This window comes from Cherax quadricarinatus, chromosome 12 (genome assembly GCF_038502225.1).
Source record: "Cherax quadricarinatus isolate ZL_2023a chromosome 12, ASM3850222v1, whole genome shotgun sequence".
Classification (NCBI taxonomy): Eukaryota; Metazoa; Arthropoda; class Malacostraca; order Decapoda; family Parastacidae; genus Cherax; species Cherax quadricarinatus.
The window spans coordinates 9,642,494-9,653,677 of record NC_091303.1 but is presented as its reverse complement, the minus strand read 5'-3'; positions in this window follow the sequence as shown (position 1 = coordinate 9,653,677).

Here is an 11,184-nt window from a genome sequence, read left to right as displayed (position 1 = left end):
TGGTAGCACAAGCTATCAGGTCTAACTCACACCCACCCACATCCACTCATGTATTTATCCAACCTATTTTTAAAGCTACACAACGTTCTGGCCTCTATAACTGTACTTGGGAGTTTGTTCCACTCATCCACAACTCTATTACCAAACCAGTACTTTCCTATATCCTTCCTGAATCTGAATTTTTCTAACTTAAAACCATTGCTGCGAGTCCTGTCTAGGCTAGATATTTTCAGCACACTATTTACATCCCCTTTATTTATTCCTGTCTTCCATTTATACACCTCAATCATATCCCCCCTAATTCTACGTCTTTCTAGAGAGTGCAGATTCAGGGCCCTTAGTCTATCCTCATAGGGAAGGTTTCTGATACATGGGATCAACTTTGTCATCCTCCTTTGTACATTTTCCAGAGAATTTATATCCATTCTGTAATAAGGTGACCAAAACTGTGCAGCATAATCTAAATGAGGCCTAACCAAGGATGTATAGAGTTGAAGAACAACCTGAGGACTCCTATTATTTATGCTTCTTGATATGAAGCCAAGGATTCTATTAGCTTTATTGCGAACACTTATGCACTGTTGTCTTGGTTTCAGATCACTGCTAACCAGAACTCCTAAATCTTTTTCGCAATCCGTAATATTAAGATCTACATTATTTAGTTTATATGTGGCATGGTTATTGTCCTGTCCAACATTTAGAACTTTGCATTTGTCTATATTAAACTGCATCTGCCACTTCTCCGACCACTGCATCAGTCTATTCAAATCTTCCTGGAGTGCTCGAATGTCCTCGTCAGAATGAATTCGACGGCCTATTTTGGTGTCATCGGCAAACTTGCCGATGTCGCTCTTTATGCCCTCATCTATGTCGTTTATGTAGATTGTGAACAGCAGGGGGCCCAACACTGACCCCTGTGGAACACCGCTCGTGACACTTCCCCACTCTGATTTCTCCCCATTTATGCAAACTCTCTGCTGCCTATTTGTCAACCATGCCTCTATCCAGGAAAAAATTTCTCCTCCTATTCCATGTGCTTTAATTTTCCTCAATAGTCTCTGATGTGGGACCCTGTCAAAAGCCTTACTGAAGTCCATATACACAATATCATATTCATTACCATGATCTACCTCCTCAAATACCTTAGTGAAAAAAGTTAATAAATTCGTAAGGCAGGAACGCCCCTTTGTAAAACCATGCTGAGATTCGTTGATTAATTTATGCTTTTCAAGGTGGCTACGAACTGCCTCGGCAATTATTGATTCCATAAATTTTCCCACTATGGAGGTTAGGCTTATTGGTCTATAGTTCGAAGCTAAGGACCTGTCACCTGTTTTGAAAATAGGTATCACATTTGCCATTTTCCACTTATCTGGCACCATGCCAGTTTGTAGTGATATGTTGAAAAGATTAGCCAAAGGTGTGCTAAGCACCTCTTTACATTCCTTTAGAACCCTTGCATACAGTTCATCAGGGCCTGGGGATTTGTTAGGTTTTAATTTATCTATTTGCCTAAGGACCATGTCACTTGTGACCCTAATAGTGCACAGTTTATTATCGTCCTGTTCTACATAATTTATCATTACTGGAATATCGCTGGTATCCTCCTGTGTAAAAACTGAGAGGAAGTATGTGTTAAAAATTCTACACATTTCCTTAGGGTTAAAACGGAGTTGGACTGCAAGGGAACAAGAAAATTTCAGGATGGGCAGGGGAAGTATAAATTAAGTGCTTATGTTGAATATATGTAAACAGTATTTTGAAAATGGTAAGGGATTTTTTTGTTGCATTTATGCATATTGGAAAATGATTGTGATAGGATGAATGAGAACGCAATGTGGCAAATGTATGGAATAGGTAGAAGGTTACTAAAAGCAGTAAAGAATTTTTATGCGAATAACGAGAATAATGAAAGAAGGGAATTGCAGTCCTTGTAATGTAGGTCTTAAAGAGAGATGTGTGATGTCACCATGTTTGTTTAACATATTTATAAATAGGGATGTAAAAGAAGTGAATTCTAGAGTTGGGAAGAGGTGTAGAATGGAAAGATAAAGAATCTGATACAGTTGCTTTTAGCCGAAGTCACGGTTCTTTTGGGAGATTCTGAAAAGCATGCTGTGTCACAGTGCAACATGTCACAGTATGCTGTGTTACACTGTCCAAGTCTTGAAAACTGCAGCCTGATGCTTGGTGAGCAAAACGTGGAGGAGATTTGAAATAGAATAAATTAGACCAGTGGAGTTGTTGCAGCAACACATGCCTGACAGCAACAACTCAGCCTTTCAGGAGACTGTCACCTTCTACCAAGACCCTACTTCAATGGGGTCTTGGCGGGAGGTGCTAACAATACTGTAAACATCCTGTCAGCCCACCCCGCACAGTCACACAATGACTGTTAAATAAAGGGAAAAAATAACGAAGAAATTGCAGTGAGAAGGGTAATTTAAGAAAACCAACATATCAGAATTATGAACTAATTGCTTTAGACACTGCACTTTAGATATATAAGACCTAAGCTCGAGACACGGAATCTACGAGAACATTACGAGTCCCTCTGATATGAAAAACTTTAATACCAAAAGATTGTATACATATGGCACAACGTACGAGGCGTGCATTTTGTTTTTTCATGGACTGAAACTCAATGAACTTTGGTCACTGAGAGCTTCAGTTAGGAATGGTGAAGCATCCACTTAGACTAATGCAAGAACCAAACCCAGTGGCTCTTGTTTCAGCCACTGCATATGAGAGCAGGTGTTTCTTAAGCTTATGGGAAAAATAACAAACAGAATGGAAACTCTCTTCTGCTAAGGATTGTTATCGCAGTTAGGCCCCACACCTTGCTCGTAGCATCTGTGTGGATGACGAAGGACTGATCCATATCTGGATGACAAAATTCTTTAAAAGTTTACAAACGTTCTTTCACAATCATTCGTCCGCCTAAAAGATAGTTTGGAGTTTGTGGCAGAACCAGCAATAGTTGCAAGACATTCCCAGGAATCTCATGAGTCCTTTTATGATCTTTAAGTATCTTGTAATTGGTAATGACTGTTACTTTCGCCCCTTCAGCAACTACCATGCCCTGCCCTACAACGAACCCTAAATAGTGAAGTGCAGCCTGAACAAACGATAGAGTGAACCTATCCAATAACAATTTTAATTTACACATATAGTCCTCCCAGGTGTCACTGTTCACTACTTGGTATGACTCAAAGCCCTATAGATCCAAGACGACTCTGCATGATTCTTTGAAAAGGACTTGGTGCTTTTCTCATCCTGAATGAATGACAAAGATAATTATCTTAAACAGTGAACGCCGAGATCTCTTTAGCGCGAGGAGTTATAGGTGCCTGGGAACATCCTGCGAGCAAGCCAATGCTAGAGACATGCTTTGCACTAGAAATCACGTCAATAATATTATCAGTTCTAGGCAGGGAATACCATCATTAATTCTCCTGTGACCAGTACACATGAGGTGTGTACCGTTTAACTTAGGTACTAAGATATAGAGGCTCACGGTCTACTGCTGGGTTCAATAAGCTAATTACTGAGAAAAAAATGCATCTAATCCTTGAGAACTTATTGTTTCCCAGGGATGACACGAGAGGATATTTCCTTAATAGGAACAGAACTTTGAGCATTCACATCATGTTCTCCTAGTTTAAAGAAGTGTGCAACATCTCAGAAAAGGTCAAGGTTGCAATACTGGAGGCTTCTTTGGCCGGCAACTTGTCTAACATGGTAGGAAAACTTTCTAGCATTTTTTCACGTTCTTAAGTCGCACCTCCGCTCCTCTGTTACGGTCAGAAGAAATCAGGGGAAAAGCATTCTGATAAACAGTATCAAAAGCCCCGAGGGTTGCCTTGCTTCCTATCTCTGATGTTTCTCCCAGATCCACTGTCTCTGATGTTTCTCCCAGATCCACTGTCTCTGATGTTTCTCCCAGATCCACTGTCTACAAAGTTTCTCCCAGATCCACTGTCTACAAAGTTTCTCCCAGATCCACTGTCTCTGATGTTTCTCCCAGATCCACTCGGAGAAACATCAGAGACAGGAAGGAAGGTAAGGCGTCCATACACCTTTAATATATTATTATGGCGAGTATGAGTAGACGTCCTCTTCCCAGGAATCTTCTCTATATATTTACAACCATTCACCATCTCTTAAGCATTAAAAGTCTCTCGTACCCTTTTTTTTCTGTAAGGTATGACCTTACAAAACAGGCATGACCACGAACCGGTCTTCGAGCATTTACTAGGTTACCTGGATCAAATAACCTAGAAACTGATACTTTATCATGCTTTTCCTTCATCTGCAGCTGTGCTCCACATAAAATTTTTGCCGTCTGGCCACGCAAATAAGCTAATCTTTCCATAATAAAAACAGGAAAGGTAGCAAGGGGTGGAGTAGCTTCCCCAAGCCAAGCTTTCCGAAACACAGACATGGATCCTCTTGCGAAATGTCCCGTAAATCTGTTCAAGAGGAGAATATTTTAAGTCGTGCTCACTTTCACAAACAGCAATAAAAGGAAGAAGACGAATTTCTCTTATCCAGTCTTTCGAAAACTGATAACAATCCAATTTCATTATAGTTTTAGAGTGTGGTGTACCCATTCAATAGTTCCCTGTGGCTGTTGTAAGAAGTAGAAAGGGTGAAACTAATTCCCAAATGAGACACCGCCTGTGAAAAATTAGATATAAAATTTCTGCACCCGATTAGACTGGATTTCTCTGCGTAATTCCACCTGAGAGAGAATATTACATCAATGCCCTTACTAAATTACTTGAGATGATGTTCCTCATAGATACCACCTGAGGATATCGAGTTGATGTGCACAAAACAGGGAAAAAATATTAATTCTCAGTGTTAGTTCATGACTAGCGGCCAACACAGACTACTAAGAATTCAAATTATTAATGACACATCCCTGTTTGGTCACGGCTGGGGACACATGTGACATCACATCACAAAAATATCACATGTTACATCACAAAACAAGACTCAGGCCCAATTCATCACTCACTACAAAAGGAGAAGCAGGTAGCCCAGTTTCTGATATTTTAGACATGGCCCTCGTTACAACACTGTAAGAAAGAGGCCTCCAACCACAGACTGTTCATTTCCACAGTTAAAAATGACAAGGGACTTTCCATAAATTTTCCCAGAACCAATAAGCAACCGGGTTCCTTCCATTCCATTGGGCATTTCTGTGATAGCCACACCACCAAATATCCAGTAGTAAACTTGCTCTCTACGTAGAGTCTGTTAAGAAACCATGGTGAAATGACTCTTCCATACGATTTTAAGAGGGTCTAATGGACACTAGTAATCGCATCAAGTAGTGACACATTTCCTGAATCAAAATACAATAGGCCTTAGTATGCCTAAAGCTTTGAACATTAACTAGATAATCAGTCAAAATAAGACCTACTTCAGGCAGACTGTAGAAATGATTCATAGTATTATCTAAAATATCTGCTCAATGTCTACAATGTCTGTGTTAATCACTAGCGCCTTTTCCTCTCAGATGGCTGCCCAGGAAAAGTAGGAGAGGAGACACCCTGCCAAAAGACTATTCCTACTTTCTTTGTAGTGCAGACTGACCTTTTTGACGTCGGTTAGGTGCAAGATACCTAACATTCGCTAGATGAACCATTTGTGGGTGCATTTTTGTCAATTTTATTCACGCTAATAAATCTCTTATTCTTACATTGTTTCCGTGTCGTCTGGCTTCCGTGTAAAGCAGACGAGGTTTCGGTGGAGTTATGCATTAAGTTATTAACAGTAAATGCTATTTAATAGCCATTAAAATATACGCAAAGTATAAGGAAGGTGTCTAGCCAAAATTGAATGCAGCAGCTGAGAAGTAATAGCCTGTGCTGTGCTGTCCAGGTATCGTAAATATATTTTTACAGATTAAATTGTCCTAAGAATACCAGAGCAGATTGTAAGATGAGTTGATTATTGTACATTACCTTATAGAAAATGAAGGGTTAAATCATTTTTAAAGGGGTGAACCAATAAACCAGAGGAAGGCCTCGAACAGATGATCAAATCTCCAGCTGCGGGTCATTATATGACTCAGACCCGCGTCAGGAAACACTTATCCTGTTTCCTGACAGACCTTACCTAACCTAACCTAACTTAGGATTAAGTATGGGTTTCACAAGGCTTGCCAGGAAGAATCATTATATTAATTTATACGTCTTATGATCAATATTTTTTTCGTGTACGTAAACAAACATTTGCAGACTTCTCTGATTATTGTAGAACCGGTTCTGGTAAAAGTAACTTAGTGAAAGTGTAATATACAGTATTTAAAGTATGTAATTGACATCGGAATATATTAGCTTTGTTTGGACTAATTCATCATGCTGAGATGTTATTTTTGTCAATACTGTATCAAGAGACTGTTACAAAAAACGCGATTTCTAATAAGCTTAGAGATCTCCAGTGAATACTAGAAAGGACTGCCCTTCTAGCATCCAGCCTGTTACTGGGTTTTCGTAACAAGTAGTCAGTATCCTTGTCCAATTATTCATTAGAATTCAATAAGAATTATTAGTGCTTCAGGATTTCAACTGGTAGGCTACTAACTAGAGAAATTAAAATTTAATAAGTTTATTAATGAACAAAATTGTCTAGGAGTATATTATCAAATTAAAATAAATTAATCAATTTAAACAAATTAATAATAATCACTTCTCTCGAGTACAGTAGTATTGTGCTGAAGGCACATATCACATCTTTATGGCTTATAAGTACCGTCTGGTACATTGTTAACATTTAATAATACATATATATATATATATATATATATATATATATATATACATATATACAAATAAGTTTGTGTGTATGTGTGTAAGTGCTCTAAGTAGTTCGCTATGTCTCAAGACTCGACTAGACTTAAACCAGTGACTGACAAAGTCCTCACATCAACTAACTTCTTGACCACCTGGCAATCAGAACAGCTTGATTGAACAATAAAACGACTGCTAAGCCCAATAACTATATAACAATAAACTGCAACACAGAATCAGGATCAAGGAGATAATATAACGACACTAAGTAGGGACCATCAGCAGATCCTCCACAAAAGTCCCAAAACTCCCATACTACTGAATCTAAGTTCATCATAAGAAAATCCCCGACTGTGACAGTACACAGATACCAGAGTTCTACAGAACCAACAACAAGAAAGCAACAGAGACGATCTTCCAACAAGGGCCAATAAGGGAGAGTTAGGTTCGTCTTGTCAGGAATACGTCCAACCACCAAGAGAGTCTAGCCCAGACTGACTACTCCAGGCGAGGTGTGAACACCCCCCTCGATCACGTGATTGCTCCGTGGACTGTTGCTGCCCAGCAACACCGAGAAGCCGGCAGGGAAACGAGAAACGAGCGATAATTACAGTAGTTAGACAATCAAGACTTAAACTATGAGCACTGAATAATTATATAAATGTTACATCCTACCTAATAAAAGTAACTAAGTCAAATAATAATACAAAGCAATATATTTACGATTTAGCTATTATTGCAAATATAAGCAATATAAAATTATATGAAAAGGTAATATAAATTATATACATTGTGACCCATTCAGGGGTCACAACAATACAAACTGAGATTAATTCCAATTTTTAAAGGATTGAACGGGTTAGCTAGCGGAAAGCCTCTGTCAGGTGACCAAAAGCTGCAGTGGCGAGTCGTCATATGACTATCACCAGCGTCAGGAAACACTCGTCCTGTTTCCTGACAAATCTTACCTAACCTAGGGAAACAAATTCTACTTGAAGGTTAGAAAGTATTGGGAACTCCATCTGTGTATTGTGATGCGCTATTCGAATATTGGTATAATTTATAGGAAAAGATTCAATCAACTGATCGAAGTGACATAAAACAGTATGTGCAGTGGGAGTCAGTCAGTCTTGCTAGTGTCAGCTTTATGGGTGCAGTGGGAGTCAGTCTTGCTAGTGTCAGCTTTATGGGTGTATGCATGTGACTTTCCCGTGGAAAGCATGTTTGTGTTTTGGTAGCCTATAGAATACCAAGAACTGCCTTCTGATGAGGGAAGATGTTTGATCTTCCTTATTACAGCAGTGGGTTAATTGGACACTGTCTTGTAGCTGATGAAGTTAGAGTTCTCCACCATCCATTTATATGATTAACTGTTCTCCCACCAGTCTCATGAACACCATGGATCATTAGGGACCTCTCTCTTTCCTCCTGTCATTGTCTTCCCTTTCAGATAGCCCTATCTTCTGCTTTATTTATCATCTCTCTACCTTTTGGGTACCTGACAACATTTCCACAAAGCTCTTCTTTCCCTCCTCTTCCCCACCTTCTGTTTCCCTACCTATTCCTAGTTCTGGCTCTGCCTATTTTTCCCTTCCCTACAACTCTTCTAGTTCTTCTTCAGCTCTCTTAAATTCTCCCCTAGTCGTGTGTCGCATGTACAGTAAACTCATATTTTATGCATATGTGCATCTGTGCATAAGCTGTTAGTCAGTTTTAGTCATTGCTCATGGCCCAGCAGAGATAATAGTAACACGGTAGAAGCTGCTCTCATATATTTTCCATTATAAACTGCTACCAAGATTAGTCTGGCTCTGCCATGCTCCTTTATATGCACCTGCAACCCTCTCCCAAGATGTGACTACAACGACTCAACAAATTACAGCAATGAAGAGGTGACATATTTCCAGTGATCGAATGTCGCGACGACGACTCAGACTGTGTACCTTTTTCTCAGCTACTATTGTCCTTCTTTGATGCTCCTTGCCTTCATTTATTATTTTCTCTTTACCCATTCTTCCATCTCCTTGTAAAGATCATAAAACTTTTCACCATATCTTCCATCATCTGTCTAAATCCAGTTAACATAATGTTTACGCCTGTTCAGCTACCTGTCTTTAGTGGTTAGAAAGTGGAACAAGCAGGATTCTTACACAACTTTAAGAGCAGGAATGATAGGGCTCTTGAAGCCAAAAGAGTGGAAACTCAGAAGTGAGCAACTGAGAGGTGGGGTCAGGAGCTGAGATTCGACCCCTGAAAACCACAAAAAGGTGAAAACAAATAAGTGAGTATTCACACAATGATTAAATAACCACAAAGGAGAGGAGAAACGTAGATGTGCTAAAATGGTGCAAGTGCTGATGGAAAACTTGTCAGCATGTTAGGTACACAACATGAGAGAGAGAGAGAGAGGGAGGAAATGAACCAACAAGACTGCATCTAGTATTTACCAAAAATGAATATGATATAGACAAAATAAAATACGAGTGACCTCTGGAGCTAGCCGTCAAGCAGAACTGAATTCTCAATACCTCGTGAAAATGAATGCTAAGAGAATACCAAGTGGAGTATAGCAGAAACCAGTTTTCAGAAGAAAAAACTTTGAAGGAACGAATTCTTGAATGCAGTACAATGGGAAAGAGAATTTGAAGGAAACTTAATGAATGGGATAATAAAATACTGTTTAGAGAATGCAGGGAGGCAGAAGTGAGCTTCATACGCACCAGAAGACGGAAGACTAAAAAACAAAATTAGCCCTTGGTTTAAGCAAAGATGTAGAGAAAGAAACAACAAAACGGGCAAGCGCATGAAAAATTTATAAAAAGCAAAGGATAGAAAAAAAAACAGGAGTAAGCAAAAGTGCTGATAACGAACATGCAATGATAAGAAGAGGTGCTGATCGATAATTTGAGAGTGACACATCAACCAATGACAAATCTGGCCCAAAATTGTTTTACAATCGCATCAGAAGAGAGTCGACAGGTGATATGACTGAAGAAGGAAGGAGGAAAACCCAAGAAAAAGGAGAGAGAGTTCTACAAGATATTGAAATCAATCAAAGAGTTGTTTCAGTGGAAACTGGGGCAACAGAAGAGTCAAAAGGAATGATACACCAAAGAAGACTGGACAACAAATCCACAAAAAGGAGAGAGGTAAAACACTGTTTACTGGGCTGCATACATTAAAAGCATTAGTAAGTGAAAAGTTGCCACCTCGGATTCTACAAGTGGGAGTAAAAGCATTTTCTGAACCAATAAGTAAAATCAAGAGCCAGCAATAGACACGGGACAGTCGCCATAAATGCTGTAGGAAAGACAGGAAATGTAGTTTTAATAATTTAGAAAAGAGACAGAAGGAAGTCTAATCTCACTGACATGCAAACTATCCAATGTAAAGAAGATGATAATCAAAAGAAGAGTGGTGGATCACTGGGAGTGAAGTGGTTTTATATATGCTTGATATCTATGACAAAGTAGGAGATATAAAGCAAGAGAGAAAGGGAGAGGAGTGTATTCCATATTCTTGCCCTACAGGAAGGCATTTTCTGCTGTACTTCACAAGATGCTGGGACAAAAATTTGATGAACAGGAAGGAATAACAGGGAATGCATTGCAGGTGATTAAAGAGTACCGGGGGATTTTACGAAGAGACAACGGGCGATTTTACGAGAGGTCGGAATGGAAAAGTGTAATAGGTGGTGTTCAGCAAGGGTCAGTAATACGACCAGCAGAATTTGTGGTATATGTCAATGACATACCAGAAAAAAAAAGTCAGATGCATCCATATTTTAAAATGTAAAATTTATGAGAATAAAGGTGATGAGGTCAAGGAAATGCTAGAACTGGCTCTGGACAAACTACATGATTCATCAGACGAGTGCCTTCTTTAATTCCACCCTAGGAATTGTAATGTCATGAGAAGTGGGGAAGGGGAAGAGGCTGTAAACCTCACTAAACAAAAAAGCCTAAGGATGAGTGCATTACCAGGCATATCGGCAGAGGAAGACTTAAATCGAATAAATTCTTTGTTAAATGCTGGGTTTGGCAAATCCGAGAGTAACTTTCAAGAATCTCAACAAAAAGTCATTCATATTCCCATATTCAACAGATGTTAGGCCCATCCTGAAGTATTCAGCACCAGCGTGGAACCCTCACCTGATAGAGCGTGTCAGGTTAGGTAAGATTCATCATAAAACAGGACAGATATTTCCTAAGCGGTCGTATGATGACCTTCCACTGGAGCTTTTGGTCATCTGACTGATGCCTACCACTGGCTTACCGGTCCACCCATTTAAAAATTAATATGTTATATATTATAGCGTGCTAGGATACTGGGAAAAGTGTAGAAGTATGCAACAATACTAGTAATAAATAGTTTAGCCTAG